The sequence below is a fragment of the Miniopterus schreibersii genome (genome assembly GCF_964146895.1).
Source record: "Miniopterus schreibersii genome assembly, chromosome: 2".
Lineage (NCBI taxonomy): Eukaryota > Metazoa > Chordata > Mammalia > Chiroptera > Miniopteridae > Miniopterus > Miniopterus schreibersii.
Genome location: NC_138102.1, coordinates 142,683,015 through 142,700,541, shown reverse-complemented (window position 1 = coordinate 142,700,541; position 17,527 = coordinate 142,683,015). Strand labels below are relative to the sequence as shown.

General features: G+C 38.1%; 1 protein-coding gene across 4 annotated transcripts in view; it reads right to left on the bottom strand.

Annotated features, from left to right (window-relative positions):
- Nucleotides 1–16,980, bottom strand: part of LIMA1 (LIM domain and actin binding 1) — a 76,465-nt gene extending 59,485 nt beyond the window's left edge. For all 4 annotated transcript variants that reach the window (XM_081127156.1, XM_081127157.1, XM_081127158.1 and 1 more), the window contains exon 1: nucleotides 16,826–16,980. The gene's annotated coding sequence lies outside the window, so the exon portion shown is untranslated. The remainder of the gene's footprint in view (nucleotides 1–16,825) is intronic.
- Between the last annotated feature and the right edge of the window lie 547 nt (nucleotides 16,981–17,527).

Sequence of the window (17,527 nt, the reverse complement as noted above, 5' to 3'; positions counted from 1 at the left end):
TTAGTCCGAGGGCTGAGGTTCTAACCACTGAGCAAAATTGGCTAGGGTGACAGTTGTGTTTTTTCTTGTATTTCATGACCTTGACACTCATGAAAAATGCTGGGCAGGTATTATGTAGAATGTCTCTCAATTTGGATTTCTTGTTTTCTACAATAAAAAGAACCAGGGCTCCTTTCAGAAGTGGTTGGTTTCAGAGCTGGTGCAGAGCAAACAGAAGATGAGCCTGGAACATCTCACAATGCTCAAAAAAATGTTTTGTTTTGTTTTTTAAAATATGATGTCTTTTCAGACTAGATTGAGCTTATACAATTTTGAGAAAAATACTACAGAGCCGATGTGCCTTCCTCACTGCATCATATCAGAGGGTATATAATGTTGATGTCTTATTACTGGCAACGTTAACCCTGATTGCTTGGTAAAGGTGGTGTCTGTCAGGTTTCCCCACTGTAAAGTTACTATTTACTATTTTTTCCTCTTTATGATTCATAAGTATTTGGGGAGAGATATTTTAATCTTGTTCCTCTTTAAACTTTTACTAATTTAGCATTCATGGGTAGATCTTGCCTTCAGCAATTATTACTATGGTCTTCTAGTAATGATTTTCTACTGCCCTCCTTCTGTCTACATCTATTAATCGGACTTTTCCTATAAGGAAGAATTGTCCTTTCTCCCTCATTTATTTATTTTTTCAATCATTTTATTTACGTTAGTATAGACTCACGGATATTTATTTTATTCCCTGAGTTATTTTATTTTGTTGCTCAAATTGTTCCAGTTTTGGCCATTTGGAGCTCTTTCACCTCAACTCTGGTGTCCTTTCAACATATCACCATTTTTTTTAAAAAGCATTTCCTTACTTTCTAGTACTATAAGATGTTCCAGACTTATCTTGTATTTGCCCTGCCCCAGCCCTGGAATCAACCACTTCACCAAGATGCCCTGGTTCCTTTTACTGGAGGAACCAACAACTGGGCACTGGTGTGCTCATTACTACTGATATGTTACAGCTTCTAGGCTCTCTTTATTAACCCATGTACATACACATATCTATATTTCTATATTTATCTCTATATCTACCTGTGTGTGTGTGTGTGTGTGTATATATATATATATATACATATATATACATATATATATTAAACTATAAATTCAGTGATACTTCTGACTCCAATCTAGCATCACAAGATTCATTCTAGTACATATTCCCTTTTATTTATTCATAACTTCTTTCTCTGATAGTGAGAAGCCTAACTCCATAGAATTTTGACATAAAAATAAATCTAGAATCTCCAAAATTATGCCGTTACCAGGATCTACTCCCTTGATACACAATATATATATTTTTTCATTCCAGCTGGAATGCTATCCCTTCCTCAATCTATTTACCTTTCAAGACTCAGGTGAGAGACTACCTCCTCAAAGAACCCTTCCCTGAACTGCCCTTGCCCTATTCCCAATCAGCACAGGCCACTTCCTCTGCCTTATAATTTTATCAATCCTACTTGATAGAAAGATTCTTGAGATCAAAGGACAGATCTACTTTGCCTCTTGCCCTTCCAGTATCTAGTATATTGCTTTCTAAATAGAAGGGGCTCTATAAATTTGTCTTGAATAAAATTGCATGAAGGTTTAAATTTTATCCAAAACACTATCAATACCAAAAAAAATTGCTTATTTTGCAGTCCAAAACTAGACTTTGCAGTCAAGAAAGTACATATCATTTTTTTCAGAACTGTGGATTAGTAATTTTAGCTTATTTACACTCTGAGATAAACTCAAGGGACATAAAAACAATGGAACCAACAAATAACTTTAATTCTACTATTCAGCAACATGGTGACAGACAAGTCTGTAGGCATGTTAGAATAATCATTGCTACTGTTCTTGGAAGACCTTTAGCGAGGCCTCTGTAGAAACATGTATCCCAGACAATAGGAAAATTATAACAATGACCAAATTCCCAGGGGTCAACAAGGACATAGATGTTTGCATCCAGACAGATTCACTTTAATAACATTTTTTCTCTTTTTCTCTCCATTAAGGATATTTTTTGTTCTTAAAAAACACTAAAATTTAGAGCAAGAGTAATGAAAAAGAGGTGGTAAAATGAGAAGCAATTTCACTTCTGGGAACTGCTCACCAAAGAATCAGAGCAACTTTCACTTGGTACTTACAAATATTCATTTACCCGTAGTGATTCACACTTTACCGCTCCAAAGATAAAAGAAGAAGAAAAAAAGTACCCTCAAATAGTATCATCTTTCCCCCCACCTTGCCTATGTCAGAAGAAAAAAATAAGTGTTATGACAATCTATCTGAGCCCCTGATCTTTCCCTCCTGTCTTCCCAGAACCTCACTTCACCTCCATCTCTGACTTTGCCCTAAAAACATGCTCACACTTCTGATGTGTGTGTGTATACATATTTGAAATTTGTATATATGGATTAAATAAATACCCTTTTATCTGTTAACTTTTTTCCCCCTCAAACTACCTCCTCACCTTGCTCCTACCTACACAGCCAAACCTTTAGTCTCCAGATACTCACTGTTTCCACTTCTTCATCTTCCTTTCCTCCCTTTGTCTACTTGGGTCTGGCTTCTACTCCTACTATCCTACTGAAATTATTCTCCTGCAGTGGAAATTCTAGGACTGGAGGTGAGAAAGGTTAGGACTTATGATACAGCTTAGGGAGTCATCTGGTGTAAGTGACTTTTGATGACTTGAGAGTGGCTGAGCTCGCCCATAAAAAGGAGAGAAACTGACCCTTAACTAATGCCTAGGAACAGGGGTGAGTGGAGGGGGAGAGAAGGGATTCAGTGAGAAAACTGAGAATGATTTTAAAGATAGGAAAGGAATCAGGAGAGTTCCATTTAAGAAAAAAAAAAAAAAAGGGAACACTGGTGTGGCTCAGTGATTGAGCACCCACCTATGAACCAGGAGGTCACTGTTCGATTCCTGGTCAGGGCACATGCCAGGGTTGCAGCCTCCATCCCCAGTAGGGGGCATGTAGGAGGCATCCAATCAATGACTCTTTCTCATCATTGATGTTTCTATCTCTCTCTCCCCCTCCCCCTTCTTCTCTCTGAAATCAATAAAAACATATTTTTTTTTAAAAACTAGGCAGTGAAAGGAAAATGGCTGCCCTCTAAAGACAGGCTGGACAAAAATGAGTCTGGACACTGAACTGATATATTTGTTACCCATCATCTAGGTTCATATCGAACTTTCCTGCCCAGAAGGCACAAAATCACTGTGTAGACCAATGACTCATGATAATAAAAAAGGGTTCTTTTATTATTTTATTTTTCCTAGTTTGGTTTGTTGCTGAATTTATTTTATTTATTTATTTATTTTTAATTTTTATTTTTAATGTATCTTTATTGATGTCAAAGAGAGGAAAGGAGATGGAGAGAGAGAGAGAGATGGAAACATCAATGATGAGAATCATTGATTGGCTGCAGCCCGCAACCCAGGCGTGTGCCCTGACCAGGAATTGAATGCCGATTGCCTGGATCCTAGGTTGCCGCTCAACTGCTGAGCCACGCCTGGCCGGGCTGGTGCTGAATTTAAAAGGCTGCTTGACAAAAATCAACAAGGTCCAAAAAATGGTATTTGAATAGAAATTTCAAATTATTTTTATTATTGAATATGAAGGCAACTATAATTTATTGAGATGTCAAAGTTAAAGCAGGAAGCCAATAGGCTTGGGCTCTAATCTTTATTCTGCCACTAATTAGCAGTATCATCTGCTGAAAAAGTCATTTCTCAGGGCCTTAATTTCCTCTTGTGTAAAATTAAGGGGGTAAAATAGCCTAGAGCTTTTTTAACTGCAGGTCACAAATTAGTGAGTTGTGAAATCAGTTTAGTGGGACAGAATCAGCATGTTTGTTTGTTTGTGTTAATGAAAAAGAATAGAATGGCCCTGACCAGTGTGGCTCAGTTGGTTGAGTGTCATCCCGTGCACCAAAAGGTTGCTGGTTCGATTCCCAGTCAGGGTACATACCCAGATTGCTGGTTCAGTCCCCAGTCGGGGTGCGTACAGGAGGGAACCAACTGATGTTTCTCTCTCTCTCCCCCTTCCTCTCTCTCTAAAATCAATAAAAACATATTTTAAAAAAAGAATAGAATGGAAATAGAAAATGCCAGAGTGCATCACACATAGTACAGGTATTCTTTTATAAAGCTTTTATATGTGTGTGTATAAACTGGGTAAGAATGTAAAATATTTTTTATTGTGGGATGTGGCTAAAAATTATTGAAAAAAATTATTGTTTGACAAGTGTTGGTGAGGACGTCGAGAAACTGAAACCCTCATATACCGCTAATGGGAATGTAAAATGGTGTAGTTGCTTTGGAAAATAGTTGGCATTTCCTCGAAAGGTTAAACATGTAATTATCATGACTCAGTATTTCCACTCCTAGATATATGTGGTGGTGGTGGTGGTGGTGGAAGTGTTATATCTCTAAGAGAAATGAAAACACATGTCCACATAAAAACTTATCCATGAATGTTCATAAAGTATTATTCACAACAGCCCCAAAGTGGAAACATTCCAAATGTTCATCAACTGATGAACGAATAAACCAAACGTGGTCTATCCATATAAAGGTACATATATTATTTGGTCATGAAGAGAAAGGAAGTACTGATACATGCTACAGTTCTGGATGAAACTTGAAAAATTATGCCAAGTGGTCACTTTAAAACATTGAAATTTTTATTTTATAATTATTAGAAACACTACCTGACTCTTTTAAAATGTTAGTTCTGGTAGCTTTGAACAATTACCTTTTGTAGTTTTTAATTCAAAAGTCAAATTAAACATAAATCGCTTTTTAAGTAAAAATGTTACTAAATTCAAAAAGGATAAGTCCACATATAATTGTTGGGCATTCATAGGGCTCTTGTGCAATTAAAATTTTTTAATCCTTAAGTAGGTTAGTGGTTTTCAAAAGAACTTCAGCAGCCAAGGTGGAATCCATCAGCATCCCTCCTTTCTCCCCGCACCACCACCCTCCTTCACTCTCCTCCTTTCCTTTGGGGAACCTCTCCTTCTCCAACGGTCTCAACAAGCACTCCAAACCAGAGCTGTCATCTTGTTCACTGGCTAACTTCCTTGGTCAGCGTGATTGATCAAGGGATGGGCCTGCTCATCATAACCAATAAGAAACAGGAGTCTACCTGCTCTTGTCCACCCCTTCCCCCAAGCCCATTCTACTTCCCAAAGGTAACCTATGTCACAGTTTAGAATATAAACTTCCTGATATTGCCTATATGTGATAACAATAATACCAAACACATAGCACTACGTGTCAGTCACTGTTCTAACTATTCTACATATATTATTTTATTTACTTTACAAATGAGAAAGCTCAAGCACAGAGCTGTTGACACACATCATGCATAAACACACACATTTTTAAAAAAATTACAATGGTTTTATGTTAATGTGCTTTACAGCAATTATTTATTTCCTCTTGGATATCTTCCCACATCAGGACATACAGATCTACCTCAACCTTTCAGGACCACTTATTATTTCACTCCAAAATAGTCTAAAACTCATTTAACCAGGCTCCTGTCAATGAACATTTAGGTGGCTTTAGATTCTTTATTATTAAGAACAAGGCTGCAATGAACATACCTCTACTATTGCCTACTTGGAGGTGTACATCTATGGTATAAATTCCTAGAGGTAGCATTTGTAGTTCAAAAGGTCTATGTATTAAAATTTTTAATAGCCTGGCCAGAGTTGCTCAGTTGTTGAGCATCGACCTATGAACCAGGAAGTCATGGTTCGATTCCCAGTCATGGCACATGCCCCAGTTGCTCGATCCCTATGCCTCCTGGTCAATGTCTCTCTCATCATTGATGTTTCTATCTCTCCCTCTCCATTCCTCTCTCTGAAATCAATAAAAATATATTTTAAAAAATTTTAATAGATATTACCAAATGTTCCTCAAAAAAAGTTTCATGAATTTATATATATTTTTGCATCAATTTATATTTGAACCATCAACTATATGAGAAAGCCTATTCTCCACATCCTTGTAAATATTAAGCATTATTAATTATTTTTATTTTTTCCAATCTGCTAGATGTGTGAAAAATAATACATGATTGTTTTAGTTTTCATTCTTTTAATCATGGGGAAGGTTGAGGATATTTTCAAATGTGTATTGGCCACTCAATACATTTACTTTTCAATTATAAATAGTTTATTATCTCTACAACTTAATTACTTTTTAAAATTGCACAAGGACTTTCTGAATATCATGTGTAACTCCTTGCACAATTCAAATTGCCTCTCACAGCAGCTGTCTTTTCCTGGTGTCTGATTCCTATCCAGATCTCATTAATATTCTTTCCAAGCAGAATTGTTGCTTGACTATACAGATGAGATCCTTGTTTCTGTAGAGTTCCCTTTAGTAGGGCATCTAACCCTTGATGGCTCATTAATATTCCCACTAGAGCACAGCCCTCTGAGAAGCCTGACTGAAACTACAGGACAATCCAGACATTAAGATCACTGTTTTGGGTTGGGTTCTGGCTGCTACCCTCAACTAGCCAGTCTAATGCCTCTCAGTTGGGAGGGGCTGGGAGGGTTTGTGTGAAGGGAGGGTGCTCTGAATATCAGGATTATCTTTGGAATCTGACTATCTCATGTGGAGTTCAAAACACATCTAATTTTTCTGAAAAGGGTCCACTACGATTCCAATGTGAAAACAGCTTTGAGAGTTTATAGTTTTGGCTTGATCCGAGAGTTGTATTAGGCCACAGCAGGGAGGTAGACACAAACCCTAATCATCCACCATCTAGATGGACTGAGTCAGAATCAGGCGAAAGTTTGGGCCACCTTAGCATAAGCCTGGGGATCAGTTAGTGAGTACTGGTCATATGCAAGTGATTCATTCCAGATGATCTTACTCACTTAACCCTAAGACACCATGAAACAAATATTATTATTCTCATCTTACAGAGGGAGAAACTGAGGCTCAGAAGTTAAAATAGATTGCTCTAGGTCACACAACTAATAAGAGGCAGAGCCAGGATTTGAAACAATCTGATAGACCCTAATGTACATGCTCTACCAACTTATTGCAAACCACATCTTCCCAGAATCTGGGGGTAACCTGGGCCAGTCTTATCCCCCTAAGTGTCACGAAACTAGAAATGGTAATGTTCTATATCTAGACCAACTATGCCCAGGTTCCTTTCAGCTTAAGTCTACATCTTCAGCCTACCACTTACTTATTGGGTAACATTAGGAAAAAAGCCTTGGCCTCATCATCTCTAAAATGTTCTTTTAGCTCAGTGCTAAAATAAGTGCATAATAATAATGATTGTGGTAATAAAAATAGCTAACACTTATGGAACATTTACCATAAGTCAGATACTGTTCTAATTGTTTTGCACAGATAAACTTACTAACCCTCATAGTAAAACACTCAGAATATTATGCTCCCACTTTACAGATGTAGAAACTGAGACCCAGAGAGGTTAAGTAAATAAGAGGTTACCACTTATTCACTTTTTTTAAAAGTAGGTTTTTATTGATTTTAGAGAGGAAGAGAGAGGGAGAGAAACATCCATCAGCTGCCTCCTACACGCCCCCTACTGGGGATTGAGCCAGCAACAGGGGCATGTGCCCTAACTGGGAATGGAACTGGCGACCTTTTGATGCATGGGAAGACACTCAACCAACTGAGCCACACTGGCCAGGGCACCTCTTACTCATTTTTTAGGAGGCTGGCATGGAAAAAAAATCTCTAGCACAGAGAATAAAGTTTTAGTGTACACTGCATTTCAGGGTCAACTTATTTTTGTTAAATCGGCAATTTAAGAGAAAGTATCTCTAATGTCATCTCTGAGAAACTGGTAGTGACTACCAGGATCACCAGCTCTGCTCCAAACCCTGACACCATTACTCTGCACCCAGACGTCTAAACCTGTCAAATTATACCTTGTAAGAGCCAAATTTTAGGTGTTCTCAACACTTTTGTAAAAACTTAAGTCAAAAATGATATAACTATCACCTTCCTACATGGCTTCTCTTACTTTATTCATTCACTTGAGTATCTTCTTGCACTTTTGAAACCCAAATTAGCTTTTTACATAATTGTGGTAATCTTCATATATCTTATTTAGACAGTTAAGAGTAACCTCCAATTACAGCCTTTAATAACTGACTTTGGTCTAAAATTTTTAGGTCATAAAGAATCATATCTTTTTTTATCTTTAAGTAATTACCAAATCTAATCCAAGTTTAATTCTACCTCTCTCTCAAATCTAATTTGTTATATATTCACTTTGTTCTTCCTCCCTTCCCCCCAGTTGATAATTAACTCATTGTAAGGGCAACATAATCCAAGTGAGGAAGGGTTCTTTTCATACACAGTAAGTAAAATCTCTTTCAGTAAGTAAAAAACCAGATAATTATGACAGTAACCTCAAATTTAAGGGGAAAAGTAGAGAAAAGCATAGTTAATTGGAAAAAGAACGTGGAGATTTAGAGTTGATCGAGGCCATAAAAGCACAGATTTACTCTGAACAGACTGTTTCTACTTTATCATCAGATGCATCAAATGACCGTGCCTGGTACTATGTAGGGGCTTAATAAATATCTGTTAAACAAATGAAAAACAGTACTATGCTAGTTCTCAGTTGCCATATAGCTTGACAAAGGCCCACCTACATAATTGAATATCTGTCTATAAAGTATATGCTTATAGGTCTTGCCAATTACACGCTTAATTAAGACAAAGTGGATAATTAAAGAGTCTTCTTTACAATGTCAAAGCAGAAGACATATAAACAATATTTTAAGAAGGCTGCTCTGTTAAAGATATAACCTCCTTATACAATCCTTTGTCCTTAATAATTAATCAAGTTTTCTCCAAATACAGGGCTTCTTAGTTTCACTCCTGGCCATTTCCAGGAAGGGCCTGGCTTCCATTCTTCTTATCTGAAATTTTAGATGATGTGTTTTTTTCAGGTCTTGCTCAATCTGAAAAGCCAACTCAGATCAATTTAACCAATCCCTTCAAGCAGGAGAATTAAAACAGGTTTACTGAAAAGTGACTCTTCTCTAGGCAAGTTCTCTAATCTTTCCTTTCTGTAAAAATCTGAGAAGCTAACACCGAACAATGCTTTAATCAAGGACAAGCACAGCTGAGGCTGGTCACATAAAGAATTACCAAATCACACAGCCACAGAAGTGATAAAATTCTGATATTATTTCTTAATAAGGACTGGTTACAAACATATTGTTAGTGTTTTAATTAAATTTTAATGTTTACCTTCTAAAAATTACATCAAATTATGGTGCTGTTTAAAAAAGCTATTAAGAGGAATTTATTGAGTAGTAGCCTTTTAGTTGTCATGGGAAAGTCAATCAGTTTCTTTGGGTCTCAGTTTCTTCATCTGAAAAACATAATTCACACAGAATGGCTACGAGGATTAAATTAGAGAATAAAAATAAAAGTACTTTGAAAAATTATAAATTGCTATAAAAACCATTATTATTTGAAATATAATTTCTGTTCAGTTTCAAGGGGAAAAAAGGAATTAAAAAAGGCTACCCAATGAAGAGAAATAGGAAGATATTAGAACTAATTAGTTACACTATCTGGTTCAACTAGACATTAATAAGAAATCCCTTGTTTAAAGTTGTTGTTGACAATCTTTCTAATCAATATACTGTTCTCTTTCAGGGTGTATGGTAAGTATAATGAAAATATACTTTCCTTGAAGATTCTCTGTGGCTTTCTTATTTTTCTTCTATAAAGGAAAGCAGAAGAAAACTTCTGGTTGCGTGAGGATTCCAGTCAGTTGGGTTCTAGTTTTGCTAGGCTTGCTTTTAAAAATGTAATGAGTGTTAAAAGACTAGCAGTAGTAACCCTGGAAGGAGATGCTGACAGGTAGTAAAATAGTGGCCTGGATCCTGGGAACACCTCGGAAAACCTGCACTGAGATGGAACTGAATCCTGCCTATCACAGTATCCAGACCTTTGTCCAGCTTCCTTCAGAAATCCTCAGAGACTGCTACCTGATTTGAACTCTGATGGAACTACCTTAGCAGTTGTCCATTAAAATAAAAACAACAACAGCAAAGCTTTGGATTGCGAACCAAAACAAGAATTGTTATAATGAGAAGTCTATCTTCAAGGCTTATTAATCCATTCAACAAATATTTATTGAGCACTCACCATGTGCCAAGTAGGTCTCCATTTGCTAAAGATAAAACCTTAAAAGTGACAGACAAGGTCTCTACTCTCATGTAGCTTCCATTCTACTGTGGAAGCGAGACAATTAAATATTGTAATTAATGCTGCAAAGGAAGTACAAAAAGAGTAACAGGAGTGGTGGTAGGAAAGGGGGCAGATGCTTTAGATAATAGTCAGGGAAGGCCTCTTTGAGTAAATGACATTTGAGCTGAAACCTGAATGATGGGGAGGAGAGAGGCAGCCAGCCAGGTGAGAAGAAGAGATGAGGAAGTTTTCCAGGCAGAGAAAATAGCAAATGTAAACGTATTGAGGCAGAAAAAAATATGGCTAGGGAGTAAATGAGAAGTATGAGATGATTACAGAGATGAATGGCAGCCAGACTGAATAAGGATTTATAAGCAATGGTAAAGATTTTAATTTTATTCTAGGTGTGATGTGAAGCCAAACATTGTTATATAATAATGTTTGCAAGATGAGATATATTTTATATACTGAGTATTTAATTGCTTATTATATGAATAATGGCTATGAAATGAAAAGGAAAGGAAAGGTTCTCACTTAGAAGGCCTATAATCTTTTAAGGAAGCAATAATTCATAGATAGTGACAGCATTAAGGTAAAAAAAAGAAGTAGAAATAAAGTGCTAAGTGAAGACTGAGGAGGGAGCCACTGATTCAAATAAGAGAAATTAGAAAAGGCTTTATATTTTTTAACTGGCATTTTATTTGAGCTCTTAAGGAAAAGGATTTCAGCAGGAGTGGGGGGAGGAGCATAAGGCTGTGGGAACTGCATGAGCAAAGGCACAGAGGCAGGAAAGGACAGGGTGGGTCCAGGAAACCGTGAACCATTGTGTAACTACAGTGCCAGGTGGGTGGGTAGTGATGTAGGAGATAAGCCTGGAAAAATAGGCTGTCAGGGTGTGGGAGTGGGGGTGGGGGTCTTGAATGGCATGCAGAGAAACTTAGACTTAACTGACTTGGGCATTGGTTCCCCTTAAGTGTGCAAATGAATCTCTTGAGGTACTTATTAAAACTGCAGATTTTCAGGCCCCATCCCACAGATATATTGATTTGTAGATTTAGGTAGGACCTGGGAATCTACCTTTTTAACCATTCACTGGGGATGATGGTGCTTTGTGGCATAGGTCAGCAGGGCTTTCCAGACTTACTTTACTAGGTTGCCAAGTGTCAATCTATGGGAGTGCAAATTCTATTGTCCTGAGGGCACAAACATATTAAATTGCCACCAGGCTCCATTAAGCCTTGCTATCCCAGTGGAAATTGTCTTTACTGTACCCAGTCTTTCCTCAGGTTCTGTATATCTAAAATGGGTGGAGTTAGGAATGGGAGATAAAATAATTTCAGAATGTATAGTGAGCAATGATCAAAAGTCATCCATTCAGCACAAAGATTGTATGGACTTTGGAATCAAGAACCCAACCTTCTCATTTTACAGATGAAGCTCAGAGAGAATGTTGGGAATCCTGACTCCCAAGCCAGCACCCTTTCAGTTTGCAGTGCTGCTTCAGCAATCATAAGCTCTGGCTTCTTATAATGATGGGCATTTAAAACACAACTTAAACTTCTTGTACACTTTCTACTTTGTCACTCCACTTACTGAGTTTGGCCTAATATAAACCTATATAAACCTATACTCCCCTTCCCTCAAATAAATGAAAAAATCTCAAACAGAAAAACAACATAATTAAAATGTTAAGACCCAAATAAAAATGGGAGTGGATTAAACAAATTACAATTCACAGAAGAAGAAATTGAAAGGAATGTATGAAGAGTGTTCACTCTCACTAATAATTAAAGAAATACAAATTAAATCACTCTTGCTTATCAAATTAGTACAGATTTAAAAAATAATATTTGCCCGGCCAGCGTGGCTCAGAGGTTGAGCATCCACCTAGGATCCAGGAGACTGGGGTTTGATTTCCCATCAGGGCACTTGCCGGGGTTGCGGGCATGATCCCCAGGAGGGGGCGTGCAGGAGGCAGCTCATCAGTGACTCTCATCATTGATGTTTCTATCTCTCTCTCCCTCTCCCTTCCTCTCTCTGAAATCAATAAAAACATTTTAAAAAAATAAAAATATTCAATGTTACGAAGAATGCACTAAGATTAGCACTCACAATTACTACAGGTAAGACTGCTAGTCTTTATGAAAAGCAATTTGGCAGCAGGTTTAGTATTTTTAAATTTTCATCCCCTTTGACCCAATAATTCAACTTCTTGGAATCTAACCTAAGGAAATAATGAGTGACTTATACAAAGATTTATGCATAAACTTATTCTCAATTTTTTCACTTGTTAATAAATCAAAACATCCAAGTGCACAAATTATGCAACATCAATGCAATATGGTATTAAACATCCACTAAAATTGTTTTCAAATGATTATGATGCCATGAAAAGTTATGACATAATGTAAAGTAAAAAAAGCAGACATAAAACAGTATCTACTGTAATAGTATGAGTCCAATTAACTGTGTGTTTGTGAGTGTGTGTGTGTGTATCAAAGAAAAAAAAAGGCTGAAAGGAAATATACCAAATTATGCTTCTCTCTGGAATAGATTATGAAATACTTTATCTTTTTTATAATTAATTTTCCCAGTTTTTTATGAGTATATGTACTTATTTTCTAAATGTGTATGTATATTTGTATATGTGAAAATAAAACAAGAACTATATATATATATACACATATATATGTATATATATATATACAATAAAAAATGTTTTTTAAAAGGATAAATTTGCAAGTCACTCATATGGAGGTGTTAAAGCAGATCAAATTGCACAGGGAGAGAATATACTGAGAATAAGATGCTGGACAGGGCCATGGCAAACACCCACATTTAAGGGCAAAAAGACTGTGAGTTAATGAAGGAGCATGGGAGGAAGTGGTCTGATTAGAAGATGGAGAACCAGGTAGAGTCACATCAAGAAAGCCAAGTGAAAGAAAGAACCAGAAAAGTTGTCCTTTTGGTTAAATGTTGCCAAGTGGTAAGGGGGAGGACAGTGACAGGGCCATTAGAGGGAAATCATTCAGTACTATGCATAGACAGACAGAGTTCCTCTAGTGTTGGAGATGGGAGCCAAATCTGAGTAAATGCTACCTGTTCAGTAAAACTGGACTATGAGGAAAAGAAGTCCTGGGCCATTTGCTTGATTTCAGTTTATAGAAGAAAAAAATTGTAGAAATCTAAAACCAAGTAAAAGCATATCAGGACTACTGATCTGTGGGTAATGAAACAAAATTGGCAATACTTTGGCATGCAAGAGAAAACATGTTTGAGGGGATTGTAAGGTTTTTCAAATAGTAAGCTCTGTCATAGGATAAATAAGGGGGGGAAATAGCTCTGTACTTGTTATCAGAAGTACAAAAAAGTTGCATTTTTTCTAAATATGAAAGCTCTTAGTTTCAGAGTAGCATTGTTAAATTCTTTGAAAGAAAATAAAAAGAATGTAAATTTTCATGGTATCATGTTAACTTCTTATGACTGGACAGTGAAGTCTCTAGAAACGTTTTCAAGTTTAAAGAAATCATTTGACATGCTGAATAATGAATTGCTTTTTGGGTCAAACCTTCTCCTTTTTATGAAAAGAGGTCTGCATTAGCACAGTAACTTGACTGAGTCTCAAGGACTTTGCATCCAGCCACAGAATAAACATATCAGTATGGTCCTACCAAGAGTACCATTTACCATAGAATCTCAATTCCACAATCATTAAGTAGAAACTACTCAATTTACAACCACTCATTTGTTACTAAAGAACCTTGAGAGTCTGTGTTAAGTAATTTAACATCACCTGGAGATTACTGTACACAATCCAAAATAAAGTACTTTAACTTCCTATAAAAAAAATACAGTGAAAGACCATAGCAACCTTAAAAAAACCCCAACAGTCTTTTCTTATGGAAATTCCTGACTTCAGAACCAAGTTACACACTTTTCTATCTTCAGAAAGAATACAATTTCAAACTAAATGAAAGTCATCTATTTCTGAGTGTATGGAATTAAGAATGCCTGAAAACTAGTTTCATGGTTAACATAAATCATGACAAATTCTCCCACTTTGTGGTTAGGTGGCCTTTTATAGCAAACATGTCTAATGATCTCCCATACTCTCAGCATTCTTTTTTGTCTGTGTTTCTTTGAAGAACCTTTGTACCTGAAAACATTGTAAGAATACAATGTAATCATTGTAGGTACCCAAATGACATGCAAATATACCTACTTCCCTTCTAAAAATTCCTGGTGGAGACCACTTTCCTAGAGTGTAAACAGAAAGAAAGGAGGTAAGCAATGTCAAAGAAATGTGTTCAGCAAGTACCGTGGCTCAGATTACCAAATGAAACAACCACCATCTGTATTATTGACTCACAATCTCTACTTGAAAAATGAAAAATATAGTCACAGAGAAGGGACCATATCATGTTCATCTTCTGTATACCAGAACACTGGCACACAGCAGGCAACTAATAAAAGCCTGCAGTTAGGTGAAGAGCACTCAAGACTACCATAGACTTCAGATCATCAAAACTCTATAAAGAATCTTTAAACACTTCTGACCCTTTCCTTCTCCACCCACCTACCCACCCTATCCCCACCTTCAAAGAAAAAAGAAAGAAAAAGACATTCTGAGGACACCTTAGCAAGAAAAAATATCCTCTGTTACCAAGGTGCGCTAATAGAATTGTTTTCACTTCTGAAGCTTTCTCTTCTTAGAATTATTAGAAGGTTGAAATCTGGCCCACCTTTAACCAAATTCTGGAACAAAGTTTGAGTGTACCAAGTTAAACAAAGTTACACAATAGAGCAATTTTTACAAAATGGCACTGCTTTATTAATGTTGCCAATACTCTGTTCTCTTCCCAGTAGCTCTACAGTTCAGGGACTACCTGATAACACTACCAGGCCCATCACAGAACAGTGAAAATAGCTCCACCAACTATTTACTGAACTACTACAGCATTAACAACTGGAACTAATCCTATCTTCAAAAGGCCATAATGTTGATAGAACACAAGGTAAGAAATATGAATGATATGAATTCATGAATTGAAGAGAACCCTATTATTCAAAGGTTTTTACTATTGTGGTTGCTTACTTTTTGTTTTTAAGGAAATCTAAAAGACAGAATTAAAAAAAACACACAACAAACTATTCTCGCACAGCACTCTAGGCTGACCTCTAGTATACCATTGACCTCACTAATACTGTCAATCATATCCACTGATCTGCCTAACCCATTTGATTTTAAGCTCTTTTATAGTAGGGACATTTGGAACTTTGAATCCATAGTAGAACTGACAAAACAAAGGCACTCAATAAATGTTTTGTCCAAAAAAATGAAATAAGTTTCCAAAGTAATTACCTATTGCCATATTACGTGTTTTTTTATTGATGCAAAATAAGTAAGTATATATGCATGTACATACACCGCCTCCCTTTAAAACCTTCTCTCCTGCTGATTATGTAACTTCTTGAAGGTCTAGTTAAAACATGATCATCCTTCATCCAGGCTCTAAATTGTACAGGAACTTAGAAATGTTCGTTGAGGGTCATCTTCTTTTGTGTATGCATCAGACCTCAGAAGAAAGTGTTATTTCGAGGTTCTTAAAATATTTATCATTTGTGAATAGTATTAGTAACTACGCAGATAGAAAGTATTCTATTTAACCACTTCAATCAAGAGTAAAAGAAAGATTATCTCCTGCAAAAAAAGACCTCTCCCCTAAAGGGGCATTGTCTAAAAGGCTGATAGCTCTCTAAGTACCTTGACTAACTTAAAAAGTCAAGTTGATAGAACCATCTGGATTAGGCAGGCTTTTGAAAGCTGGAATTAAGTGAAAGACAATAGTAGTTCAAATATCTCTCACCAGGATCAGCTAAACCCGTTGTAAGCACCAGAAGGAGGCAAGGACGAGCGCCAGATGGTTAGCTCCTAGCACCTACAACTTCAAGTTTAGTAGGTGTAGCCAGGGTGTACGGTTACCTTATATTAACACACCTACGTACGTTCGTGACAGGTGCCAGCAATATATACACGATAGCGATGGGGGGATGATATATCCAGCTGCAAGGACTGCTATATTCTCAACACACCTTGAAAGGATATAAGTGTCTTAAACAGAGTTGAACTGGCAGAGTGGGAGGGCAGAAAAACTGAAGAGGCTGAATGGCTGAAAATAAAGAAGGGAAAAGAGCAGTTGGATATCATAATACTCTTTTCCTGGGAGATTATTTTGAATTTAGATGAACTGCCACCTTCCTCCAGCACATCAAAAAATATATAGTTAGAAAGGGGCGCTCTTGATTGAAAAAGAGGGAGTTCCTATCAGCTCCCTCCCTCAGGCAGCAAAGGCTCAGCCCTATATAATGACTTCCTACCCCAGAACAGTACCCAACAGTGAGGAAAGAGCAGGGGATCCGCGGTTCCTCCACTCCCTCTTTTGAGGGTAAGGGGTTCACTCTCCCGGCGCCGCTCCCCGCCCCAGAAGTCGCGGGAGAAAGAAGGTGTGGAGGAAAGCCGAGGTCTCCGCGCACTCTCCGGCTGTGGAGGATGTTGAGAGAGGTGGCCCTTACCTGGCTAAAAGTGGCCTTTTCTCTGCACTGGTACCAGCCCTGCCACGGGTGCCAGGCGCTCTGCCTCGCGCACCTGTCGCGACCCAGCTGCTGCACCTACAGCTCCTGCGGCCCCGCCCCGCCCCGGTCCGGCTCGGAGGCCCGCCCTGAACCCCGCCCACCGCCGCGGGGGCGCGCACGCCAGCCCGCCTCCCTCGCGGCCCCGGGCGAGCGTGCGCGCCGCCGCCGGCTGCGTGCCCTGCCGTCTCGTTGCTCCCGGGCGCGCGTGGTTGGCCCTGTGAGAGGCTGGGCCGCTCTCCCAGCCGCGTCTCCTTGCCGCCCACCGAGGAATCCGCACGTCCGCCTCGGGCTTTGTGCTTCTCTGCTTTGACCTTAATTAACTCTGACTTAGAGTTACCGCAGTTTGCCTCCGGAGCGACTGCGAGGTGGGGCTAGGCTCAACTGTAGGCCGGTCCCCAGCCAGGTTCCTGGTGACCTCAGGGTAAGTTCTTTGGAGGAAGGGAATTTTAGAGGAAGCCGTGTTTTGTAGTGGAAAGAGCTATAAATTAATCCTGCCTCGGCGTTCCTCAAGTCGCTTCACCCTGCTAGAGCAGAATTTCCTCATATAAATGAAGGGGTGGACGAGGGCAGAGCTCCAAGTTCTCCAGCAGCTCTAACCTTTCACACAGCTCTTACAACAGGCGCTGCGGGAAAGGTTTAGAG